We start from the raw sequence: 26,328 nt of genomic DNA on the forward strand, positions 1-26,328 counted from the left end.
GGGTGGGGGGGTGGCTTGTGGGTTTCATTTGTTAAAGTTCCACTTGCTTCATCTTTTATTTGTTGCCATTTTGTTTTATGTTGGTAGCCACTTCTGTCTTTGATTTTGCTTGTGGTGTGTGTGTGTGGTCCTCTTCATCATTTTGTTTTTGCTACAATGGCCCAGCCATTGGGGCATTGTAGGGGAAATAAAAGGGGTGGCAGCTGTAACAAAAAAATGTTACTGGTGGCTGCCATTTTCCTCCAGCATGCAATGTTCAGAGCCTTCTATATCAAACAAAAGGATGCTCTCCCAGAACAGCTGCCAAAGACATTTTCTGATGCCACTGGAAAAGGTTAATCCCTCATTCCAAATTATTCATTTATTTAGGACATTTATATACAACTTAATCATTAGTGGTATACATAAAAAACAAACCATACAGAAAATAGAATAAAATAATACAAATGTATCCTAAAACCAAACACTACTTTAAAATGTCTGGTGGAACAACAAAGTCTTACTCATGAGCCTGAAGTTCAGCAAGGAGGGTGCCTGTTTAATCTCATTCTAAACAGAAAAAAAACTCTCATACATTTCCCTCCAAATGTGTTTTGGGACAAATAGAAATGAAAATGAATAGGCCTATCTGGTTAAATTTTCCAACTGTTCCAAAACAAATATATGCCCCTACCTACTGTATTCCTGTCTTGGACTTTCACTTTGCCACTTCTTCTATCCACACAATTGTATTACTCTTTCAAACAATTCCACCTGTTTTCCACTGTTGCCCCTTATGCCTGGAATGCCCTCCTCCCAGTGGAGGCTGGTGGCTCTGATGTCAGTGGGACAGTGGATCCGCTCCAGGTCTTCGTCTGAACTTTCAGGGAGCTGCCCAAGAGCTGTCCGGGTTGACTGCCCCACTGACATCAGAGCCACCAGCCTCCACCAGTACCACCCCTCTTCCTTCATATTGCATCCTAACACCCACCTCTTCTGCGAGCCCTTTGACTCAAATCCTCAGCCCTCATCTCCCTTCCCCTCCCTTTCCTCAGTTGTGTCCCCCTTTATCAAATTATAGATTGCAAGTTCTTTGGAGCAGAGACTGTTGTTTTTACTTCACTCCATGAAGTTCTATGTACATTGATGGGCTAGTAACAACAATTGCAGCCACTACTACAACAATCCTACTATTTGTGATGGTTTGGGGCTAGATTTTTCAGCTGATCTTGCTCAGAATATCCCATAACAGATTAGACTCAGAGGAGTATGAATTACTGTACAATTTAGGGACTGTCTTAATGCAGTAACAAAATTATTTACTATTTATCCAGCCAGCTGTTTTCACAGGCAATCCATCAATTTAAAATAAAATCTGAGACTAAAGAGTGACACCCAGTGGAATTTTGGTAGATTACGGCTATTTATTTTATTTGCTAGTTTTTATCCCGCTGCTGCATATATTTCATTTTGAGCTGCCTACACCATGAAAAACAACACAGCCATTGATTAGAACAGATAGGGAAGCCTCAGGCTTTGTGCTGGACAATTTGGTTTGTGGTGCTAGAGATACCTAGGATACAGAAGCATTCTTCTAATAGTGTGCATGTGCATGTAGAGGGGGAGAGAGAAAACTGCAATAGCCAGTTATGTGGCTATTTGGACAAATGATAATTAATCGTTTCTCCTAACCAAATCTCCGTTAATGTACCCCCTAGATGTGCAGTTAAGCATGCAGCAAGGTGTAGATTTGATCCATATATTTACTGACTTGAAAGACACAACAGTGCCTTGCTTTTTCTTTCCATTTCTTGCCTTCAACAAAGTAGGTTGTTATCTACGAAGCTAATAAACCAATTGGAACAGATTCACAGATTCAGACTTATTACTGGGCTCAGCTCCATAGGGTTTTGGATTTTAAGATAAGTTAACTTAAGGAAATAAGAAAGGACATTTTCCATCCTTTCTTTCCCCCCTGTAGCATTTCACATTGCTCAAGTAGCTGCAAGGGAAAGGAGGGAGCAGGAAACTTCCCTTGCATGACCTTCCTTATCTTATCTTAGGATCCAGCCCATTATCTTGAAAGGGTTTTCTCTATAAATAACCCTGAATTCCAGTGTAACAGCAGAATGAATTGAAAAGTGATTGACAGCAGGGGAACATGATAGAATGGTTGGTTGAGTATGAGTTAGTAACAGTGACAGGAGAACAGAGTCACTTGAGAAATACAGTTAAGGAGTTAGGCAGTTTGACCAAGTTAGAGTGAGGTTAAGAGAGTTGAGATGAGTAAGGGAGTACAAAGGGGAGAGAGATTGACTAGTAAAAGATGGGGGATATTAAAAAAACATTATATGATAAAGAATAGAAAATAAACAGGTAAATGATTTCTTGTTTTAGCTGTTATTCATTAATAAGTATATGTATCAATTTAAATTCATGAATGTTTTCTGATTTGGGAATTCTAGGCTAACCTGTCTCAATGCCCAATGTGGCTTTAATTTACAGAGTATAATAAAAGGAGAGTCCTAATGCTCTCTGTAAATCAGTAGGTGGTAGCAATGTTAGGGAACATCAGTGATCTCTAGGCCCAGGGCTTAGTAGAAGACCCTTGAAACATTACGCTCATGCTATGCTGTTCTAGGTTTATCACTGATAGAAGGAAAGAAGATCCCATCAGTCTCCATGATGAGTGACTCCTTGAAATCCAAGTATTCCAGATTTGGTGACATATGTATTCAATATTCACATTGATGGTTCTTCTAATTCTTCATGTTCATGTAGTTTTCTCCTACATCTTCCTTTCATCCCCATCTTCACAGAATTTATTACTTTGGTCTTTGTCTTGATCAAGGTCCAAACTAGATGAGAAGTGGAAGATCCCTCATTAATCTCCTGGCTTCTTTGCTAAAGATTAAAAGCAGATAAAGAGGAGTCCAAATATATTCAGGGCCATGGGAATTAGGGTGGTTAACCTTGATAAACTCACAAACTTCCCCATAGAAATTACCTTTGCCACTGAAGCTGCTAATAGCCTCAGTATGAAAAAAATGGAAGGTACAACATGGACGCCTTTCTTTTTTGGTATTGGTGCTAAAAGCAGCTTCAGAGGGATGATTTTAAACATGGAAATGACATAAAGAAACCATTCAACACCCAAATTAACTCCATCCTAGTACCTGCTTTTAAGGAAAAAATAAATGTTGGGAGAGCCAATCATTTTCTATATCTCATCTAATTTAGCCCTTGTCACCAAAAGCTGCTTATTCTCTAACCTCTGTCTTTTAATTTCCCTTCTCCATCCATCTATATGGTCTCACTAAACCCTTACTTTCCATCCCCTCTCTGTTCAACCAGATAAAATAATTTAATGGAATCTGTATTTTATTATTAATTTACTAAAATATTTAATGCCGTTTACTACATTAGTATCAAGGTGGTGTATAACAGTGTAAACAGCATCAATACTAAAATCACCATACCGAGAGAGAGAGAGAGACAGAGAGACAGAGAGAGAGACTACAGCTGATAAACTGTGGCAGAGTTAAGATAAAATAAATAACATAACCTACTGGAATTAGGCACCAGCAAAATGAACATAAACGAAACTTTAATAGGTTCCAGGGCATCATTACAGTAAATGTTTGGCTAAGCTCAGAGGGTAGATGATTCCACAATAAGGGCTACCACCACAAATAATTGACCTTTCAAAAAATGCAGCTCAAGCACACACAGCCTTATCTTGTATCCCTCCGGTTCGACTGAGATGAAGGGTGGGTTATACATGCTCTTAATAAAAGATATAAATACATTTCCATTGCTTCCAGACCATTTCAACAACCTACATTATCTACTGCCATTTCTCTACTCCCTTGTCCTGTTTTCCTTCTTACCATCACTTGATCCCATCCTTCCATACAGAACACTCCTGCTCTACACTATTCCAGTTCCTTCTACTCATTTAAGACCATAGCCTTGTCTTTGCTCTACCAATTATTTTCTCTCTTTCTGCAGTTAGTCTACAGACACACTAGCTATTTCAAAAGCAGCCAGACTCTTTTCTCTGGCATCAGTTTAAAACATGTTTGCCCATGGCTGGAGTTGTTGGAATATGCGGTTGAACCCCAACTTGTGGGTTGAGGCTGCATGGGGTTACAAAGGGTAGCTAGAGAGGAGACCTCCTGATTGCTAAGCTAATACCTATCCTTTGATCTCCTGCTGTCTCTCCCTTCCTGCTAGACTGATATGCAGAGGATGTTGACCACATCTCCTTCCTCCTTCCTTTCTTCTTCTTCCTCTTGAGAGGGAGAGCACACATATTCTCTTTGTCTCTCTCTCTCCTCCAAGCATGAGGGCAAACACTAGGCTTAGTGTTTGCATCTCCAACTTAGCTAGTTAGCTAGATGTAGAACTCTTTCCTATCAAGTATGTCCTTCCAGAATAAAGTAGTTATTTCTTATTTTAAAGCTTAAAGTCTCTGTCTGACTAATTTGCAGGGAAGGTGTAATCTTTAGCAAAGGTTCAAACACATAAAGGCTCACTCTGTCTCTCCATTCCAAATTTCGCCACTCTGCGACAGGAGTTGACAATCTCCTTTCCCTGCTGCTGATCTCAGACCCTTTAGGACTGCCTACAGCAAAGGGTTAGGCCAATCACTGTCTCTGCTCAACCCACAGCAAAGTGTTCATTGGACACACCATGGTGTAGCAACGAGTTGATCTACCAATCAGTTTTGATTTCTGTCTGAAGCTGATTTCATGGAGAAACCACTGGAGCTGCATTTCCCCAGGTTCTGGAGTAAAAAGGGGCAGAGTTTAACTAGCATTGCGTATCTCCAACTTCAGAAAACAGAGCTGGAGATACACTGAAGCCAGAACAACCCCAAGTGTGTCTTTACAACTCTGATCAACTCTAAAGGGAAGCTAAACATCTGTACTCAGAATTCACAGACTCCTCCTTTAGTTCAGTTTTCCTTTTGTTCAAATAACCATGATACTCTTTTGTAGTCTGGAACCATATTGTCCATTTTCCACCTTTAACTTGACCCCCCAAGTTCTCATTTATTTCTCCTCTCCTTTTTTGTTATCACTGACCAAGACTTTCAAGGAGTCAGATGAAATAAAATGTGGATTTCATACTTATATAGTCTGAAGGCGGAAACCTTGACGGCTTTTGTAATGCAACCAATACATAAAATACTTAGTGATGGTTGGCTAAGCCAAAGAAAACAACTGAAGCCCAGAACTGCAGCGATCTTGGGGTATTTTGAGACATTATCTCATTGCAGCACATTTTTTGATATCTAGTGATAAGGCAGGCCAAAATTCCAACAATGCAAAACACAAAATGCACACCAGTTTGCATTGACTTGCAATCAAGATTCTAAAAGGGCTTTTGTGTCTTTAAGAAATGGATAGGAGGGAACATTTAATTATGTGCAATTTCCCCATCATTACAGTAATGTGATAGGAAAGGTTACATCACACACAAACAATTCAGTACAGGTGGATTCCTCTTTTCATAGCAACCATAGGCTTGCAAATTCTACTATACAAATCTACAATGTGTGCAATGAAAATAATGATCCAACATACAGACTGATTTACAGCAGTTGTAGAGCATGTCAGGAGCATAGTCCAAGTCCTCAGAAAGTACAATTTATGGCATTACCTGTCTGGTATGGCACTAAATAGCTAAAGATTTTTTTTAAAAAAATTCAAACTCCTGGTTTACAAACCAGATACCCAGAACTCTTATATCTCCCAATGTCAGCAAAACAAACAAAACAAAAATATTTGCAAAGCATGGCATCTTTGGAACACTAGAAAACGAGGAGGCTCCCATCACAAACATGATTTTCCGCAGTTGTGGAAAGTAAAATCCACACATTCTAGTCCCAAACATCCATAATCCAGCATAATTCAGATAGTGACACTAATGACCCTTAACAGAGTTCTATCAGGCAGTATTCCAATTAGCATTCATTAAATTAAGGATGGGGAACCTGTGGCCCTCCAGATTTTGCTGGACTACAACTCTCATCATCCTGATTTTTGGCTATGCTGGCTGGATCTGATGGAGGATCATAAACACCCAATCCGAGCATTAAACAAATCAAGCAGCATTTGCTTATTTTCATCTGTGTAGAATGCTGTTAAACTAAATTACTGAACAGGAATGCAATCCAAAAGCCTTTGAAATCCAGGGGACTTCTTGCCATGAATTCCAGCAGGGTGGATGAGACTTCTAGTCCTTTCTCAGCAAAGCTTAATTCCAACCAGTTACTTCATTTTTTAATTAATATACTTACTTAATCTTCTCCATATTTAAATGTTTAGGGCTGATTCCAATGTAGCACTAAGTTAAAGTCACTTATCGATATAATTGTTCTACAGACAAAATATTTTGCACCAGTGAAACATTGTTGCACAAGATAATGCATAGTAGGTTGCTGATAGCTTTGTTGCACAATAGGTTGTGCAATCTGTTGAGCAATGAGTTTCTGCCAGTGTACACTTGCATTGGATTCCTGTTGTGCAACATTAAAACTCACCTGTCCACTAGTGCAAGTAGCCTTGTGCTATCAGAGAAGTAGTTTCATTTCATTCAATAGCTCTATTCAGGCATTCTTAACTATCTGTGGAGGGGCAGAGGGCTGCACATACTGTTCCCCTTCACCCCCTACTTTTCCATGGTGAGCAGGAAGGTCTGAAGGGGGATTGCAAGCATGTTTGGTTGAATGTGGTTGCAATTCTCAGTGCAATCGGAAACTTGATAGCACAGGGTTTGCAACTGCAGGAAAGATTGTAATTACCTTCAGCTGAAGCACTTGCAGTTCCCTTTCAGATCTTCCTGTTCAACACAGGAAGGTTGGAGATGGAGGGACAAGGATGGTGCAAGTACATGTGGCTGTATTAATCCTTCACAGATACAATTTAAGAATGCCTGAATAGGGCTACAGAGCTCTGCAAATCTGCATCACAGAAGAATTGTAGCATACCACTGTATTATATATTATCCTACTGTATTATAAGGAGTTACATTTAAGCTCTTCATTTGCAATCTGTGAGTACAGTAGGGCCCCGCTCATACAGCGGATTCCGTTCTGGACCCCCGCTGTAAAGCGGAAATCGCTGTAAAGTGAAACCCATTGACGATAATGGGACGCGTCGTGCGAAAATGACGTCAAAATGGCATGCGACGGAACCCCCCCCATAAAAATGGAACAAGCGCCTTAATGCGGGGACTTTCCCTAACTGAAAGCCACTGCATTAATGAAGCGCTGTAAAGCGAAGCGCTGTAAAGCGGGGCCCTACTGTATTAGATGTCAGTGTTTATTACCTAGACTCGCTTTGGATCATTTTGTGGGAGAGCTGGTGCCATGTACACAATTTATCTAAGCTGTAGACTTGCAAAAGCTACAAATCAAGTCTCTAATACCCATGGGATTGGTTTCATATTATGAACCTTGAAAACATAATGAATATGCATTTATGTTCCATTTATCTTCTTAAAAACATTTTCTCTGCATCTATGAGTCTTTAATTTATTGAAATACAACTTCATTGTTCCAGGTGCAAGAGTGCAAGAATGTATCATAAAGTTTGTAAAAAGAAGGGATAACTTGGCAGTTCTGCCCAGCAGATTCTCTGATGAATATTTAGTTCTTTACTCACACCAAATTATATCCACTTCACCTCAGCAAGCTCCTTGCCACACTGAATCATTTTCTGCACACTTGCATACTCTTCTCACTCAAGCATAATATCCAGAAGCCTATACTATTAGGGATGCATACAGCCTTCCTCCTCAATTTGCATCAACAGATTCAGTTAGAGAAATCCATCCAGTAGCTGGAATTGGTTGCTTGCAAATAAATCTGTTGCACTGTAAATACAGGTAGACAAATCTGTCAATTTTGGTTTCTCTCATTTTCCCATTCTTAAGGTCACTTTGACACATTTTTGCATTAGTTTGCTTAAATATAGTCCTCATGAAAATTATCAGTATTTTAGTGCACATCTCCTAATACATACATTTTGTATGTAATTTTGCCTAACATACATATTTTTGCAAGTAATCTTCCCAAATGAATGCCTTTTTCTGTTATTTCATGAATATGTGCATTGTTTTCCACACGTTCCTCTAATATATACACTTTCACGCACATTGATAGGTTGGAGAACTGCACTGCAAAATTCAGAGAAGTGCAACTTTTGAAATAAAGCTGTATTTCAATTTATGTATTGCTCCAAGAAGCGTGAAACCACCAAATTTCTCCCGTCCCTAGATATAAATTACAATATATTGTTACAGCTAGTAATGTGTCACATAATATGAGAGGGCAATTACACTGCATTAATAACAAATTATGCTTTCTATGGTTTCTGAAGGCCAAGACAGTAATTGAATTAATATCCATCTTTGCTTCTCTTACCAGCTTCTGTCCTCCCTGCTCCCAAGGCTGATTATAGGCAACTGTCAAAGGGGATCCAGGAGCTGAGGAGCTGAGGGAAGAGAAGCCGAGGAGTGAGGACCAAAGGTCAAAAGCAGAAACATATCAGAGCTAGGAAGACCTTCTTGCTAGGCAAGGTCCCAGCTGATGATCAGCCTAGGTGGGTGGAGCCAATTAGGACCTGAGAATACTATCAGGAAGATGGCACAGATGTCATTCTAACAAGTCACTATACAGGGTAGCCGCACACAAAACTGAGGGCACCTTTCTCTTGCCCTAGCAGGTCCTAGCACAGACTTCAACATATCCTGGTTTAAGGGCATGCCTGCACAGATTTCTACAGATTTCTGTGCCTGATCAGGAGGGGAGATCTCCTATTAGTGAACTGCAAATTTGCAAAAACAAACAAACACCCAAAACCAATAATTGTGATGAGCAGGTACCAGTTAGGCTGAACCGCCAATCAAAGTCTCTGGGATGTCTGACTCATGGGAGGGTAGAGGTTCTAAGCCGTACTGACAAGGACACTTTCCTTAAGCGCAGCTCTAGGAATAATTAGGGGGAAAGGGTGCTTTAGATTTACTTTCCTAAAGCCTATAAGACATCATATCGTATAGAACTTTGTTAAATATCCTTAGAATCATAGAATACTAGAGTTGGAAGGGGCCTATACAGCCATCACGAGTCCAATCCCTTGCTCAGTGCAGGAATCTAACTTAAAGCAAACTTGATAGGTGGCTGTCCAATTGCCTCTTGAATTCCTCTAGTATTGGAAAGCCCACCACCTCCCTAGGTATCTGGTTCCATTGTTGTACCGCTCTAACAGTTAGGAAGTTTTTCCTGATGTTCAGTCAAAATCTTGCTTCCTGCAACTTGAGCTCATCATTTTGTGTCCTGCACTCTGGGATGATCGAGAAGAGATCCTGGCCTTCCTCTGTGTGACATCCTTTAAAGTACTTGAAGAATGCTATCATATTTCCTCTGTCTTCTCAAAGTTAAACATGCCCAGTTCTTTCCATCTCTCCTCATAGGACTTTGTTTCCAGTCCCCTGATCATCCTTGTTGCCCTCCTCTGAACCTGTTCCAGTTTGTCTGCATCCTTCTTAAAGTGTGGTGTCCAGAGCCGGATGCAGCATTCAAGATGAGGGCTAAGCAGTGCTGAATAGAGGGGAACCAGTACTTCATGCGATTTGGAAACTATACTTCTGTTATTGCAGCTTAAAATACCATTTGCTTTTTGCAGCTACATCACACTGTTGGTTCATATTCAGCTTGTGATCAATAACAGTTCCAAATTCCTTCCCACGGGTAGTATTGCTAAGCCAGGTATCCCCCATCTTATAACTGTGCATTTGGTTTCTTTTTCCTAGGTGTAGAACTTTGCACTTATCCCTGTTAAAGTTCTTCAGCCAGCTCCTTCTAGGATGCAGTTCATTGGGTTCTGGATATTTGAGCTCGTTCAAAGTGATTAAGTATTTCTTGGCCATTTGTCCATCAATATCAAGCTGCAATCCTGCCCCTTCCACTTGTACTTCATGTTTGCCAGGAGGGTCATAGACCCTCTTCTGGGAGAAGGCAGAGCCAAAGTAGGAACTGAGCACTTCTGCCTTCTCTTTGTCATCTGTTATAATTTTGCCATCCTCATTGAGTAGCTGTACTATCATTTCTTTTCTCTGTCTTTTACTATGGATGTACCTGAAGAAAGCTTTTTTGTTGCTTTTAGCATCCCTCACTAACCTCAGCTCATTCTCAGCTTTAGCCATCCTGATGCCATTTCAGCAATTCTGTGCTGTCTACACTCTTCCTTTGTGGCCTGACCTTCTTTCTACTTCCCGTATGTGTCCTTTTTGTTTTCAGGTAATCTCTAAGCTTTTTTGAAGCCACACTGGCTTCTTCTGCTGGCTTCCACCTTTTTTCCTTGTTGGGATTGTTTGCAATTGTGCCTTTAGAATTTCCTTTTTTAGAAACCCCCACCCACCTTGGACAGCTTTTCTCATTAAGGTCACTTATCATAGGGCCTTACTTATCATTGTTCTGAGTTTATTAAAAACTGCTTTCTTGAAGTCCAGTGTATGCATATGGCTACTCTCAACTTTTGCTTCCTTTAAAATTAAGAACTCACGTGTAACATGATCACTTTCCCCCAGAGTTCCTGTAACCTCCACTTTATCCACTAAGTCATCTCTATTGAGTCAAGAATAGCTGATCCTCTGGTTCCTTCCTCCACTTTCTGTAGGATAAATTTATCTCCAGGACAAGTCAAGAATTTCTTGGAGTGGCTCTGTTTGGCAGAATTTGCCTCCCAGCAGATACTGAGGTAATTGGTCCCCCATTACTACTACATCATGCCTCCTCGGAACACTGGCAATTTGCTTTTCAAAAGTTTCATCCTCATCTTCTCCTTGATAATAACTTCAATCACCATGTTCATTTTATTCCTTGCCCCATTTATTTTAATCCAGATACTCTCAGTATCTGAACAGAAAGGGTAGCTTAACAACTATGCATTCTGGCATGTGGAGAAGATGAGAGAGAGAGAGAGAGAGAGAGAAGAGAAAAGCCTTTTAAAACCAATGAATCCAAATATCAAAGCATATAGAATTTTAGTTGGGGAAAAGGAAGGAAAAAGGAAAACCACCACAACACAGACTTTCAAAGAAAAAAAAATAGTCAGCTAATTACATTTTACCTCGTTGAGCAGACAACTGGATTTCAGATCATGTGCAGAGTTCCATGGAGAAGAGAGGTTCTGAGAGAGAGCAAGAGTGAGAGTAGGAGCACCTTTGTTTTTAGTTATAGTATTTATATTTATCTGCAGTTAATATTTTGAATTGTTTTAGGATGGCAATGTGACTTTGTTGTGTGTTTTGTTATTTCTGTCGGTTATATACCACCTTGAGTTCAGGAATGTGAAAAGGCAGTATATATATAAATTAAAAAAGAAATCAAAACTTTTGTCACCTGGTTGGATGATTTCAAGGAAGTGTCACATATTCATAGGAATCTGAGACTAGTAAAAAAGTCAGTCTCTTTATGGAAATGGATTGGTTCTTGGACCAATGACAAGAAAAGCTTCATCTCTGGGCAAAGTCCTTGAACGAGTGGTTGTGGGCCAGCTCCAGACACTCTTGGATGAGACTGATCATCTGGATCCATTTCAGTCGGGGTTCAGGCCTGGTTTTGGCATGGAAACAGCCTTGGTCACCCAGTATGATGACCTTTGTCGGGAGAGAGACGGGGAGTGTGACTCTGTTGATTCTCCTTGATCTCTCAGTGGCTTTTGATACCATTGACCATGGTATCCTTCTGGGAAGACTGGCTGAGTTGGGAGTGGGAGGTACTGCATTGCGGTGGTTCTGCTCCTACTTGGCAGGTCGCCTCCAGAAGGTGGTGCTTGGGGAACATTGCTTGGCACCCTGGACTCTCCAGTATGGGGTTCCGCAGGGGTCAGTTCTGTCCCCCATGCTGTTCAACATCTACATGAAACCATTGGGTTCGGTCATCCAGAGCTTTGGAGTGCGTTGCCATCAGTATGCTGATGACACACAGCTCTATTTCTTCTTTTCATCTTCTTCAGGTGAGGCTGTCAATGTGCTGAACCAGTGCCTGGCTGCGACAATGGACTGGATGAGGGCTAATAAACTGAGGCAATCCAGACAAGACTGAGATGCTGCTAGTGGGTGGTTCTTCTGACCAGATGGTGGATGTCCAACCTGTCCTGGATGGGGTTGCACTCCCCCTGAAGGAGCAGGTTTGTAGCTTGGGGGTTCTTCTAGAACCATCTCTGTCACTTGAGGCTCAGGTAGCCTCGGTGGCACGGAGTGCCTTCTACCAACTTCGGTTGGTGGCCCAGCTGCGCCCCTATCTGGACAGGGATAACCTTGCTTCAGTTGTCCATGCTCTGGTAACCTCCAAGTTAGATTACTGCAATGCACTCTACGTGGGGCTGCATTTGAAGACAGTTCGGATACTGCAGCTTGTGCAAAATGCAGCTGCCAGATTGGTAACAGGGACCAGACGGTCCGAACATATAAAACCAATTCTGGCCCACTTGCATTGGCTGCCTGTATGTTTCCGAGCTTGATTCAAGGTGCTGGTTTTAACCTATAAAGCCTTACACGGCTTGGGACCACAATACCTGATGGAACGCCTCTCCCGATACGAACCCACCCGTACACTACACTCAACATCTAAGAAGCAAAGTTTCTAGATATTCTAAATGACTATTCCCTAGACCAGTTGGTCATGGAACCGACCAGAGGGACGGCAACCCTGGACTTAATCCTCAGTGGGGACCGGGACCTGGTGCAAGATGTAAGTGTTGTTGAACCGATTGGGAGCAGGTTGACCACAGTGCTATTAAATTAAACATACATGTAACTGGCCAATTGCCAAGAAAATCCAACACGGTCACATTTGACTTCAAAAGAGGAAACTTCACAAAAATGAGGGGATTGGTAAAAAGAAAGCTGAAAAACAAAGTCCAGAGGGTCACATCACTCGAAAATGCTTGGAAGTTGTTTAAAAACACTATATTAGAAGCTCAACTGGAGTGCATACCGCAGACCAGAAAAGGTACCGCCAGGGCCAAGAAGATGCCAGCATGGTTAACGAGCAAAGTCAAGGAAGCTCTTAGAGGCAAAAAGTCTTCCTTCAAAAAATGGAAGTCTTGTCCAAATGAAGAAAATAAAAAAGAACACAAACTCTGGCAAAAGAAATGCAAGAAGACAATAAGGGATGCTAAAAAAGAATTTGAGGAGCACATTGCTAAGAACATAAAAACCAACAACAAAAAATTCTATAAATACATTCAAAGCAGGAGACCATCTAGGGAGACAATTGGACCCTTGGATGATAAGGGAGTCAAAGGTGTCCTAAAGAACGATAAGGAGATTGCAGAGAAGCTAAATGAATTCTTTGCATCTGTCTTCACAGTGGAAGATATAGGGCAGATCCCTGAACCTGAACTAACATTTGCAGGAAGGGATTCTGAGGAACTGAGACAAATAGTGGTAACGAGAGAGGAAGTTCTAAGCTTAATGGACAATATAAAAACTGACAAATCACCGGGCCCGGATGGCATCCACCCGAGAGTTCTCAAAGAACTCAAAGGTGGACTTCCGGGAAGGGTGACTTAGCCTGTGCCTGCTTTTGAGACGGGCTCCTGCCTCAAAAGAAGCTTATTCAGATATATCAGTCAGATTTTTTTTTTTTTTGACTGATTAAACTTCTCCCGGGTAGGGAGAAACGAAGAGATTAACCTCAAAGCCTATTTTTGTTGGGACGACCAGATCTCATTAATTTATGGGACGAGGTCCAGCCGACGAAGGTGGGACGGATTTTCAACAACAAGCTCTATCTGATAAAGCGAACGTTCATCTTATCTTCTAAGAGAGAACGCACTAACAGGCAAGCACCCTTCTTTCTATATTTTTCTTTTACTTGACTTAAATTGTTGCTGTTTAAAAGAGATTTGCCAGATTGATCGGTTTTTGACATCTCACTGGGGAGCCATAACTTCTCTCTGCTACTCACTAATTAATAGCTTATCTCTGTTTTTGTTGCAAAAAGCTGTCCTGGATTTGCATTCTAAAGATATACACAGAAGAGGGATTTCTATTCCAGATTTTTATTTTGAAGAATATTATATTGTCTGAGACTACTCTCTTTTTGGTCTATTTTATTTTGACGAATCTGTTTCCTGACGACCGCCATTAATTGTTTCGATCCTGGGAACTGCATTTTGTTTACTTAAGCATGGAGAGATAAGGCTGTCTGCTCTGTTTATACTGTGATGTCACCAAGTTTGGAGTATTAACCCAATTGTTGCTGAAATAAGAAGTGGTTTTCCTATATTTTTCTTTTAAAATGGCAATTAAGAAAGTGGCTGAGAAGCTGGAAATAACTATGTTTCAGAAAATAATGGATGAGATTGAGATAACGAAACAAAACCTGCGACAGGGTTGTAAGGAGCTGAAAATTGAATTGAGTAAAATGAAGCAGGAGATTAAAGATATAGGGGTCCCTGTGAGAGAGGTGACCCTGGAAGGGGTCCCTGTGAGAGAGGAGACCCCGGAGATTGGAACAAACGTGGAACAGGAAAAAGATTTGGAGTCTATGGACTTTAGAAACAAAATCTATTGTTTGGAGACACAGGAGATTAAAGACATAGGGGTCCTTGTGAGAGAGGAGACCCTGGAGACTGGAACAGGGGTCCCTGTGAGAGAGGAGACCCTGGAGACTGGAACAGGGGTCCCTGTGAGAGAGGAGATCCCGGAGATTGGAACAAACGTGGAACAGGAACAAGATTTGGAGTCTATGGACTTTAGAAATAAAATCTATTGTTTGGAACTCAATGTTATCTCTGAAGAAATTAATGAAGATTCTAGAGATAAAGTTATCAATGGCATGGATAATCTTCTGGACTGGAATGATGTGATGGAGCCCAATATAGAGAAAATCTATGGAATTAACTGCAGCCATGTGACAATGGAAAAACTTTCAAGAGATGACCCAGTGTATTTTGAAAAAAAGAACAGAGATATGATTTTACAGCAGTATTTCAGCAACCTATTCAGAATGGATGGCAAGAAAATATTTGGGATAGAGGTAATTCCCATCAGACTCTTACTATATGACTATGGCTTTGACAGCAAGATTATTATGGAATACTGATAATGGAAGATTGGATACTGAAATTACTGGACTTAACAAGACTACTGAAGATGGAAGATGGAAAATGGAACTAATAGGGATAATAGAACAATGGCTACTGAAATTACTGAACCTAACAGATTCTGATGTGATGGATTAATTGAAATGTTTATTTTGACTATGGTTATGACAATAAGATTATCATAATTAGTAATGAGATGGATTAATCGATATGCTTATCTGGAAAAAAAATTGATAGATATATTTCTTAAAGAATTGAAACCTCTCTTTGACTTTTTGTGGAAAGAATAAAGTAATGTTTATGAGATTTGATGATTAAGTAAGATAACTACTGGAGGAAAGTGATTTTATAATATGACTTAAGAGACAGGATTGTTATATATTATAGACTTATAACTGATTTGATCTTTGACAAATGGGAAGTCAATATTTTACTCTTTATTTTTTATTTTATTTTTTATTTTTTTTTATTTTTTTGTTTAACTATTTTTGATTTTGTTTTTTGTCTTTGAATGTTTTATGATTTCGTCTTGTATGTTTTATGAAAATCTGAATAAAAATTATTGAAAAAAAAAAAAAAAGAACTCAAAGGTGAAATTGCTGATCTGCTAACTAAAATATGTAACTTGTCCCTTGGGTCCTCCTCCGTGCCTGAGGACTGGAAAGTGGCAAATGTAATGCCAATCTTCAAAAAGGGATCCAGAGGGGATCCGGGCAATTACAGGCCAGTTAGCTTAACTTCTGTCCCTGGAAAACTGGTAGAAAGTATTATTAAAACTAGATTAACTAAGCACATAGAAGAACAAGCCTTGCTGAAGCAGAGCCAGCATGGCTTCTGCAAGGGAAAGTCCTGTCTCAGTAACCTATTAGAATTCTTTGAGAGTGTCAACAAGCATATAGATAGAGGTGATCCAGTGGACATAGTGTACTTAGACTTTCAAAAAGCATTTGACAAGGTACCTCACCAAAGGCTTCTGAGGAAGCTTAGCAGTCATGGAATAAGAGGAGAGGTCCTCTTGTGGATAAGAAATTGGTTAAGAAGCAGAAAGCAGAGAGTAGGACTAAACGGACAGTTCTCCCAATGGAGGGCTGTAGAAAGTGGAGTCCCTCAAGGATCGGTATTGGGACCTGTACTTTTCAACTTGTTCATTAATGACCTAGAATTAGAAGTGAGCAGTGAAGTGGCCAAGTTTGCTGATGACACTAAATTGTTCAGGGTTGTTAAAACAAAAAGGGATTGCGAAGAGCTCCAAAAAGACCTCTCCAAACTGAGTGAATGGGCAGAAAAATGGCAAATGCAATTCAATATAAACAAGTGTAAAATTATGCATATTGGAGCAAAAAATCTGAATTTCACATATACGCTCATGGGGTCTGAACTGGCGGTGACCGACCAGGAGAGAGACCTCGGGGTTGTAGTGGACAGCACGATGAAAATGTCAACCCAGTGTGCGGCAGCTGTGAAAAAGGCAAATTCCATGCTAGGGATAATTAGGAAAGGTATTGAAAATAAAACAGCCGATATCATAATGCCATTGTATAAATCTATGGTGCGGCCGCATTTGGAATACTGTGTACAGTTCTGGTCGCCTCATCTCAAAAAGGATATTATAGAGTTGGAAAAGGTTCAGAAGAGGGCAACCAGAATGATCAAGGGGATGGAGCGACTCCCTTACGAGGAAAGGTTGCAGCATTTGGGGCTTTTTAGTTTAGAGAAAAGGCGGGTCAGAGGAGACATGATAGAAGTGTATAAAATTATGCATGGCATTGAGAAAGTGGATAGAGAAAAGTTCTTCTCCCTCTCTCATAATACTAGAACTCGTGGACATTCAAAGAAGCTGAATGTTGGAAGATTCAGGACAGACAAAAGGAAGTACTTCTTTACTCAGCGCATAGTTAAACTATGGAATTTGCTCCCACAAGATGCAGTAATGGCCACCAGCTTGGACGGCTTTAAAAGAAGATTAGACAAATTCATGGAGGACAGGGCTATCAATGGCTACTAGCCATGATGGCTGTGCTCTGCCACCCTAGTCAGAGGCAGCATGCTTCTGAAAACCAGTTGCCGGAAGCCTCAGGAGGGGAGAGTGTTCTTGCACTCGGGTCCTGCTTGCGGGCTTCCCCCAGGCACCTGGTTGGCCACTGTGAGAACAGGATGCTGGACTAGATGGGCCACTGGCCTGATCCAGCAGGCTCTTCTTATGTTCTTATGTTCTTATGACCCTCGTCCGGGTGCCTACTCCGAGGAAAGCTCGGAGGGTGGCAACAAGGGAGAGGGCTTTCTCAGTGGTGGCCCCCAAATTATGGAATGATTTGTATGACGAGGTGTGCCTGGCGCCATCACTGTTATTTTTTCGGCGCCAGGTCAAGACTTTCCTCTTCTCCCAGGCATTTTAGCATGTGTTTTTAAATTGTTTTAAACTTTTTATATTGTGTTTTAAATTGTTGTTAAAAGATGTGTCTTAAATTTGTATATTTGTTTTTAATGTTTTTAGTTACTGTAAACCACCCAGAGAACTTCAGCTATGGGGCGGTATACAAATACAATAAATAAATAAATAATAAATAAATCTCTGATGTAATAGCTCTAAATGGCCAATAGGTATATTACTTAGAGGTCCTTCCACCTCATTTATGTTTGTACACTTTCATTATAAAAGGAATGTTCCATTTTCACCAGATGTATTATTGTAAAAAAGGGATTGAAACTGAGAATATCAAATGAAGATGAATATAAGCATATTTGGATATTTATCTGTTCAGAATTCATCACAAGGGTGCAAAATCACCATACACTCAAGGGGGAGTTCTTGGTCTACATCAGGATACGGGGTTCCTCACAGGCTCCCATACACTGACCCAGAAGATGTGATACATGCAAAAGTAGGGTGGCCATCTTTTCAACCCAGCCTCTGTAGGTATGCCTTCAAGAGCAGTTTGATATGCAGACATTAGTAGGCAATAATGGCAATCCCAATGGTGTTACAAACTTAATCTGCTAATTTCTGCATATCAGGCTGCTATTAGAGGCACAAGAGCAAGATAGGCCATTTTTAACTGGTGAGTTGGCAACTTGGGTACCAAACCAAAAGTGCAGGAGTCCTTCATATGTATGTTGCCGCCCTGGGCTCCTATTGGGAGAAAGGGCTGGATATAAATCAAATCAAATAAATAAAAAAAATGTGTTCTAAGATTTAAACCTTATGAGGAAGTACTATTTATATATACACATTTATAGCTTGCCTTCACTATGTGGACCCGGGGTGGGTGTACATATACTTAGTACAGGAGTAAACACATTTAGCAGGTTTATGTTAGTAAACAGATGTTTGTGAGTGGCTACAGCTGTAGCTATAGTAATTAGAACATCAAGATATGTGTCCCCCACTCCCAAAAAAGGGAGAGCTAAAACCATCTCCAAAGTACATGCCCTAAGGCTTTTTACATTTCTGTGGTATTAATGTACCAGTTTACACCCAAATGTTTACTGCATATTCAGTTGTCTCTGTATATTTAATGCAAATTGTGTGGTGAAAATCAAATATGAAATATATTTGAAGACTTAAAATATTTTCTGCAAATATTTATCTACAAGCCCCAGCAAAGGGCAGATCCCACAGGTCTGTGCATAGTAAGCAGTTTCATTGATACCACACCAATGCCAAGCATGCATGTTTACAAGTGTAAATTCTCAAAAGTGCAAGTGAGGATATAAATGCCATTTCTGAATTGTACCATTTCAAACTGCAGGTATGAGTCTATGTAGGAAATTTAAAAGATTTCTTCAGTCCGTGACACATCATCCCCTGCCAATATGTGCGTTTGAGGGTGGGCTTCCCTGACTACAAATGTAACTTCTTTACCCAATACACATTGGCCAGAAAGGCCCCAGGCTTTCTGGATACAGGCAGTAACTCATGGATATAAAGACACAGTGGGAAAGATCCTTAGGGGGACTTGCATCTCTCTGAGCCAATGTTTCTCAAACAGTGGGTCCAGACCTACCGCTGGACCTTGGGCCACTTTCAGGTAGGCCTCAGTATCACAGCTTGCCTGGTGCCCCTTCATTTCCCATGTTGCCCCCTAGCCATGCCTCCATGCCCTGGGCCATACCTGCTGATCCAACACGAAGGCCAGGAGGATGGGCAGGCAGAAGTTGAATAGATGCACTTGAGGAGGCTGAGGCAGCAGGTAGAGGTGTGGGGAGAAGGGGGCAGCCCTCGCAACTGGCACTGTGAAGAAGGGGATGGGTTAACTCGGGTGAAGGGCAGTGCACATCCCCACACTCAGGAGAGAAGCGCTGTCCCGCCTCCTGTTGTGGCTGCCACCTACTGGCCCTGCCAGGGGGTACATGCATCCCCAGGCAACTGTGTGCCAGCTCGCAGAGAACCCCCCCCAACCCTCCACAATTTGTCCTTGGATGTCAGTGCAGACATTACTGTGAGGGTGGAGTGTGTGTCTCCTGAGGGGATCCTCTCTAGGGCCCTGCATGAGGAAGGCATGGGATTGAGGCAAGAAAAGCAGAATCTGTGTGCCCTTGGGGGGGGGAAGAGGTGACTGGGCTGCTAGTAGCAGTCACTCTATTGTGGGTGTCCGTTGCTGGGCTGGCAGCCACACTGACCTTACTCCACTATGGCTGATGCTGGGGAAGGGCTGTCCAGGCACAGCACCCCTTCAGAGGAGCGCTGGCGGCATGAGCCCAACTGGCAGGCTAAGGAGAAATCCCTCTTCTATCAGCTAGTGGTGGCTGATGTGGCCACGGTCCTCTGCACCCAGGGCAGGGGTGCAGCAGAGGAGCGGTGATGCAACTGGTTTGTCTCCATGGTAGCCAAGATCACTGCTCTGGGCAAGGCAGCTCACACATTGGAATCCTGTTGCAAGCGCTGGATCGACACTGTCTCCAACATCCACTGCCATGCCAGGAAGCTCATGCAGGGTGGTTTGTTCATCCAAGAGGCCATGGCTCAGGTTCTTGCCCCAGATGAGGAGCTCCTCAGCTCAATCCTACCAGCTGAGGCCGTCTGCAGCACAAGGAGAGATTCCCTGGCTGGTATGCATGAGGAGGGGGGGCATGCAAGGTGGCAGGCCATAAGACACATTAGCAGACTCCTCACTGTCCTCTCCCTCCTTCCCTCCCTCCTGTCCCACAGCTTCCTGAAACTGTGGGCTCAAGTGGAGGCTGGGCGGCTGTGGCAGGATGCTGCCACCGCCTCAATGTTGGCGTCCATGCAGGGTGTGCAAGGATCAGTGGATGGAGGTGTGGTGGCTGCTTGGGGCCAGTTGGAGCCGAAGCTCTACACCACAGGACACAGCAGACACATAACAACTTAGCGGTGGCAGCGGCAGAGGTGTCTGCAATGACCCCCCCTCCTCCATGCCTTGCTGGAGGCTGCGCAGAGTGAGGGAGATGGCTGTGTCTGTGGTTGCAGGGTGCAGGTTTGCAGAGGGTGACTGCGAGTGGGAAGGGAGTGGGGTGGATGCAGGTGCCCTGCTGCTGTTAAGGAGAGTGTGGGGGAAGGGGAGGCGGTGGTTGCACATGGTGCCCATCCATGGGGGCCCTCAGCCTGAGGCCCCGGTGAGAATGTGCCATGGTGTCTTGGGGCGGGCACGGTGTGGTTTTCCCTCCCCAGCTTCTTTCAGTGCCAGGGCTGTAGCGTTGTGTTGGCTTTCAGTAAACATCCTTTCTTCATCTGCCCGTGTGTGGTGTGTTCTCTTTGGGATGAGTGGTGGCTGCATGTGTGGTGGGGGTGCTTAGGGGGTGGGTGCTGTGCCTGCAGTGTGGGACTGTGTGTGTTGGTGTCCTCCACATGTTTGTTTACCTGGTCGGGCTGTGATGCACTACCTGTGCGTCTGCACGTGCAATTGGCAGAGCAGGTGTTGGGGTGGTGGCTTATGGGGGCCGCTGTGCTACCAGGTGGCTGCTGCTGCTGCACCATCTGCGCAACACCAAGGTGCATGTGTGTGTGTGCATGGGTGAGGTTTGTGGCTATTTGTAGGGGCACAGACTGGCTGCCTGGGGCTGTCCCCTGTGTTTCCCCAGGGACAGCTGCTTGTGCTGTCAGGGCAATGGACACTCTGCAGGCAGCCTGCATTTCCCTCGCTAGTCTGGCTGCATGCTCCTGTGTGTGTGCGTCCTTGGAATGACTGAACTTGCATTTTCTAGCTCTTACTCCCTGGTAGGGTTATTGGTGAGCATCAGCTCATGATTTCTGGCCCCAGAGCCGGTGACCAAGTCAGCATGTAGCCAGGCTGGCAGCAGCTTCCAAACATGAAATGAATGCCATAGAGCTTTCCACCAGCTCCTCCTCCCCTGCTCTCCCTCTGCCAGCTTCCGAGCACTTGGATAGCTCTCTGACTTCCCAAGTCAACATTACAGCATTACAATAAGATCCTATGCAGTTTTACTCATAATAATTGCGATTGATTTCAATGGAACTTACCTCATCATAAGTATCTGTAGGGTCACAGGCAACGCACATTTAAAGCACATGACTTCCCCCATAGAATCCTGAAAACTGTGGGGCCCCCCCACAGAGCTACAACTTCCCAGCATCCTTAAACTACAAATCCCATGATTCTTTGGGGAAAGTCATGGGCTTTAAATTTGTGTTGGATATACTTTAAATCGATGGTGTGGATCTGCCCAGAAACAGTTCTGGGGTATATGATTTATATCCCTAACTCTTGTGAGAAGACGAGGGACAAAGAGTCACAAGATAAAATAGGGGGGAAAAAACACCTAGCCCTTTGGAACAGACATAACAAATACAGACATAACAATAGTATGAGAAGATAGTAATTAAGTAATGTTACAGAGCCAGCATTTAAACATGATAATAAACACTCATTTATGATGGTTATTCTTAACATACACTATGGCCAAGGAAACAGTTTGCCATGGCCAGGCCTGCAGCAACTTTTAGGCGTAGGTTTTGATCCTGAACAAACTGACAAACATTCAATTCAAACACATCTATTCCAAATCACCTAAAATCCAAGTAATATACTTTGCACATCGAGCTTTAGAAGTGAAACACACAAACTGCCTACTCTGGAAGAAACAAAGAATACTTCCATAGACACTGCAAAGCCAACTTTTGGGAGTATTTATTTATTTATTTTGTTTTATTTATATCCCACCCTTCCTCCCAGAAGGATCCCAGGGTGGCAAACAAAAACACTAAAAACACTGTAAAATATCATAAAAATAAATTTTAAAATATATTAAAATAAAACATATTTTAAAACATATTAAAACAAAACATTTAAAAACATGTTTTTAAAAAAGCTTAAAAAACATCTTAAAAAGCAGTGTCAACAAGCATATAGATAGAGGTGATCCAGTGGACATAGTGTACTTAGACTTTCAAAAAGCGTTTGACAAGGTACCTCACCAAAGGCTTCTGAGGAAGCTTAGCAGTCATGGAATAAGAGGAGAGGTCCTCTTGTGGATAAGAAATTGGTTAAGAAGCAGAAAGCAGAGAGTAGGAATAAACGGACAGTTCTCCCAATGGAGGGCTGTAGAAAGTGGAGTCCCTCAAGGATCGGTATTGGGACCTGTACTTTTCAACTTGTTCATTAATGACCTAGAATTAGGAGTGAGCAGTGAAGTGGCCAAGTTTGCTGATGACACTAAATTGTTCAGGGTTGTTAAAACAAAAAGGGATTGCGAAGAGCTCCAAAAAGACCTCTCCAAACTGAGTGAATGGGCAGAAAAATGGCAAATGCAATTCAATATAAACAAGTGTAAAATTATGCATATTGGAGCAAAAAATCTGAATTTCACAAATACGCTCATGGGGTCTGAACTGGCGGTGACCGACCAGGAGAGAGACCTCGGGGTTGTAGCAGACAGCACGATGAAAATGTCGACCCAGTGTGCAGCAGCTGTGAAAAAGGCAAATTCCATGCTAGCGATAATTAGGAAAGGTATTGAAAATAAAACAGCCGATATCATAATGCCATTGTATAAATCTATGGTGTGGCCGCATTTGGAATACTGTGTACAGTTCTGGTCGCCTCATCTCAAAAAAGATATTATAGAGTTGGAAAAGGTTCAGAAGAGGGCAACCAGAATGATCAAGAGGATGGAGCGACTCCCTTACAAGGAAAGGTTGCAGCATTTGGGGCTTTTTAGTTTAGAGAAAAGGCGGGTCAGAGGAGACATGATAGAAGTGTATAAAATTATGCATGGCATTGAGAAAGTGGATAGAGAAAAGTTCTTCTCCCTCTCTCATAATACTAGAACTCGTGGACATTCAAAGAAGCTGAATGTTGGAAGATTCAGGACAGACAAAAGGAAGTACTTCTTTACTCAGCACATAGTTAAACTATGGAATTTGCTCCCACAAGATGCAGTAATGGCCACCAGCTTGGATGGCTTTAAAAGAAGATTAGACAAATTCATGGAGGACAGGGCTATCAATGGCTACTAGCCGCGATGGCTGTGCTCTGCCACCCTAGTCAGAGGCAGCATGCTTCTGAAAACCAGTTGCCGGAAGCCTCAAGAGGGGAAAGTGTTCTTGCACTCGGGTCCTGCTTGCGGGCTTCCCCCAGGCACCTGGTTGGCCACTGTGAGAACAGGATGCTGGACTAGATGGGCCACTGGCCTGATCCAGCAGGCTCTTCTTATGTTCTTATGTTCTTAATTTCAGCACAGACGTAGACTGTAAGATTATGGGTTGTATCTAATGTTACCAGAACAGAGTTCTGCTCACCCTGTGTGCCTCCACAAGGTCCCCCAACCCTTTAGAGAAGATTTTTAGGGTGCACAGGGAACTACAGGGGAAAGAAAATGAACAGGGAGTTCCATTATATGAGGGGAGCCCTGCTGCATATGCAGAACAGCACTACTCCATGCAGCCTTATAGCTTTTGGCCACAGAATTGACATATTGGCCCAGTTCACACAAGAATGGCTTAGCGTGAACAATGGTGTGGCTAAGCCATGGTTTGGCTTAGCATTACGTCTGAACCCACTTCGAGGTTTGTCTTGGTCCAGAAAAACCATGGGCATTAAACCAAGAACAAACCTTGATTTACAGCTTGTTGTCTGTTTGGAGTGAAACAAATCATGAGCTTAGTCCCGGGCTGCACAGCAGCAGCAGGACAAGGGGAGGAATGCAGCAGCTCCTATCTTTCTTTGGGAACCTGCACATTTTCTTGTTTGCAAATTAGGTCATTGATTTCTATGGAGCAGTGCTGGGCCAAAGTATTTGTCCCAGCCATTTTGTAAGTCTTGGGAAGGGAAATGTTGGGTTAATTTCTTTGGAGCGTGCAGGTGATTTTTCTGTGAGTGGTCTTGCCTTTAAATATAAGGTGATAAGGTGTCCTTTTTTTCTCACAGCCCACTGAAGCCCAGATTCCACCCTGCTGTTGCACATTTGCTGATGCCAAATTCTCAGTTCAGCCCAAATAAGTTTTTTTGATACATGCTTTGCATTTCTGTGGTGGTATATGCAAAACTAACATGGACTGAATTTAGCGTGTGATGTTGGCTTGCACAAGACTACCTTGGCCTGGGCTGATGTCTCTTGCATGTCAGCATGGGCTGACTTCAAACAATAATTGAAACACTCTTTTATTCACCTACATACACAGGCTTCCTGATTATGTAGAGTGGATATGCACATATGAACATCGCAGATGCAAAACAAACCTGCATACACCAGAGGGACATACTAAAATGAATGAAAGAGAATGACCATTGAGATATATGGGTTCTTTCTGCATGGCTGTATGTCTGTTAATTAACACCTGGAGCACCCCTGCAATACTAAAGACTGAAAGGGGAGGGGGAGCCTACCTGCTGGCCCCTCTCTCAACCTTCCCCTGTTGAACAGGTGTGAAAGTTCACCTGTAGGGCTGTACCCCATGTGATGCCACCCTGAGCTCCTTCGGGGAGAAAGGGCAGCATAATAATAATAATATTGCATGCCTCCCCCAATCTCCGAGCGGTGAGATTTCAGGGGTCCCTGCACCCATCCAAGGTTTGGTTTCCTTTGGGAAGAAGGTCAGTGGAGACTGCGGTGTCTTTATGAAATATGGTTTGTTTATTTACACACATTCCAACCTGACTCAAGGATGGAAGGGTTCAATGCAGCAGTGCAATATCCAGCTTTTCCATCTAGGTTGCAGGAGGCATCCTATAACCATGATGCAGAGAGCCAGTCTCTCTCTGCCCTGCCTCCCAGTTCCCAGCAATTCTCTAGACGCACTAAAACTGCAAGCACACTTCTGCTAGCTCCCAGGAGTGTGTGTGTGTGTGGAGGCTCTCCTGTACAGTTTAAATGACAAAAGGGCTCTTCCTGGCCCATTCACCGCTGCTAGGTAACTGATCGGCCCATTATCTTACCTGACCAATCTATTTGGCTAACAAAAGACTCATTTGATCAGCAGAGAGTTCCTCATTCCAAGGAACAGGATTCCAAATCAGAGGCTGGAAAGGTGACCCACGGGAATCATCCATCCCAACCCCCATGATCATAACAATATTCTGCAGTTCAAGGTGCCTAGACCCTCTCTTTCTTCCTGGCCTTGTTTAGTAATCGCCAGTTGTCTAAAAATCACGTTACAAAGGTGCATGCTTAACGGCACCATTCCACATACAGTAGGAGGACATCAGTGGAATTCAGCACGCTGAACTGCATGCAATTTTATTGCAAGGCGATTCCTTGGCACGCTTTACTCTGAACACACATTTGCTTCTGGGGGAATAAACACAGGAGACGATAAATCACAATTTACTGTGCACACCTAAAAGGTACTGTGTGAAGAAGCCCTAATCCAACCCACCAGGCTCCTGAATCCACCCTCACTATCCTAGGTCGCCCCCCCCTCATCAATTGATCCTTCCCCATTACCTACACCACTATACTTCCTCCACGATTGCAGTGAGCTGGTCTCTTCTTCCTCTAAAGCCGATGAAGCACGAATGCGGCGTGTGCATATGTGAGAGAAAACCGTGTGATTATGCTTTAGTCCTACCCACATTCGATTGTGGCCTCACCCACTGTGGGATTTGGCTCCGCTCAGCGCCGGTATACTGTCCGGATCGCTTCCTCCCTACCCGTGCCCTAAAGCGCTACTAATGATAAAATAGCGCAAGGGCCTAGTTTATGAAGAGGGGAGGTGTCTGATTTGTCTGCGAACTCCCGATCGGCACCGTTTAAAGGAGACGTGGAACCATAAAGTGCAAGGACCTTCGGCTCGCCTTGCTTTCGC

General features: G+C 42.7%; 1 long non-coding RNA gene across 1 annotated transcript; it reads right to left on the minus strand.

The window, feature by feature from the left end:
- Nucleotides 1-939: 939 nt before the first annotated feature.
- On the minus strand, nt 940-26,246 carry LOC133377231 (uncharacterized). The gene is made up of 3 exons (XR_009760655.1): nt 25,972-26,246; nt 8,414-8,483; nt 940-2,883 (listed from the first exon to the last, which is right to left on the minus strand). It is a non-coding gene; the product is annotated as an uncharacterized LOC133377231 (long non-coding RNA).
- Between the last annotated feature and the right edge of the window lie 82 nt (nt 26,247-26,328).

Source organism: Rhineura floridana, chromosome 2 (assembly GCF_030035675.1).
Source record: "Rhineura floridana isolate rRhiFlo1 chromosome 2, rRhiFlo1.hap2, whole genome shotgun sequence".
Taxonomy (NCBI): Eukaryota; Metazoa; Chordata; class Lepidosauria; order Squamata; family Rhineuridae; genus Rhineura; species Rhineura floridana.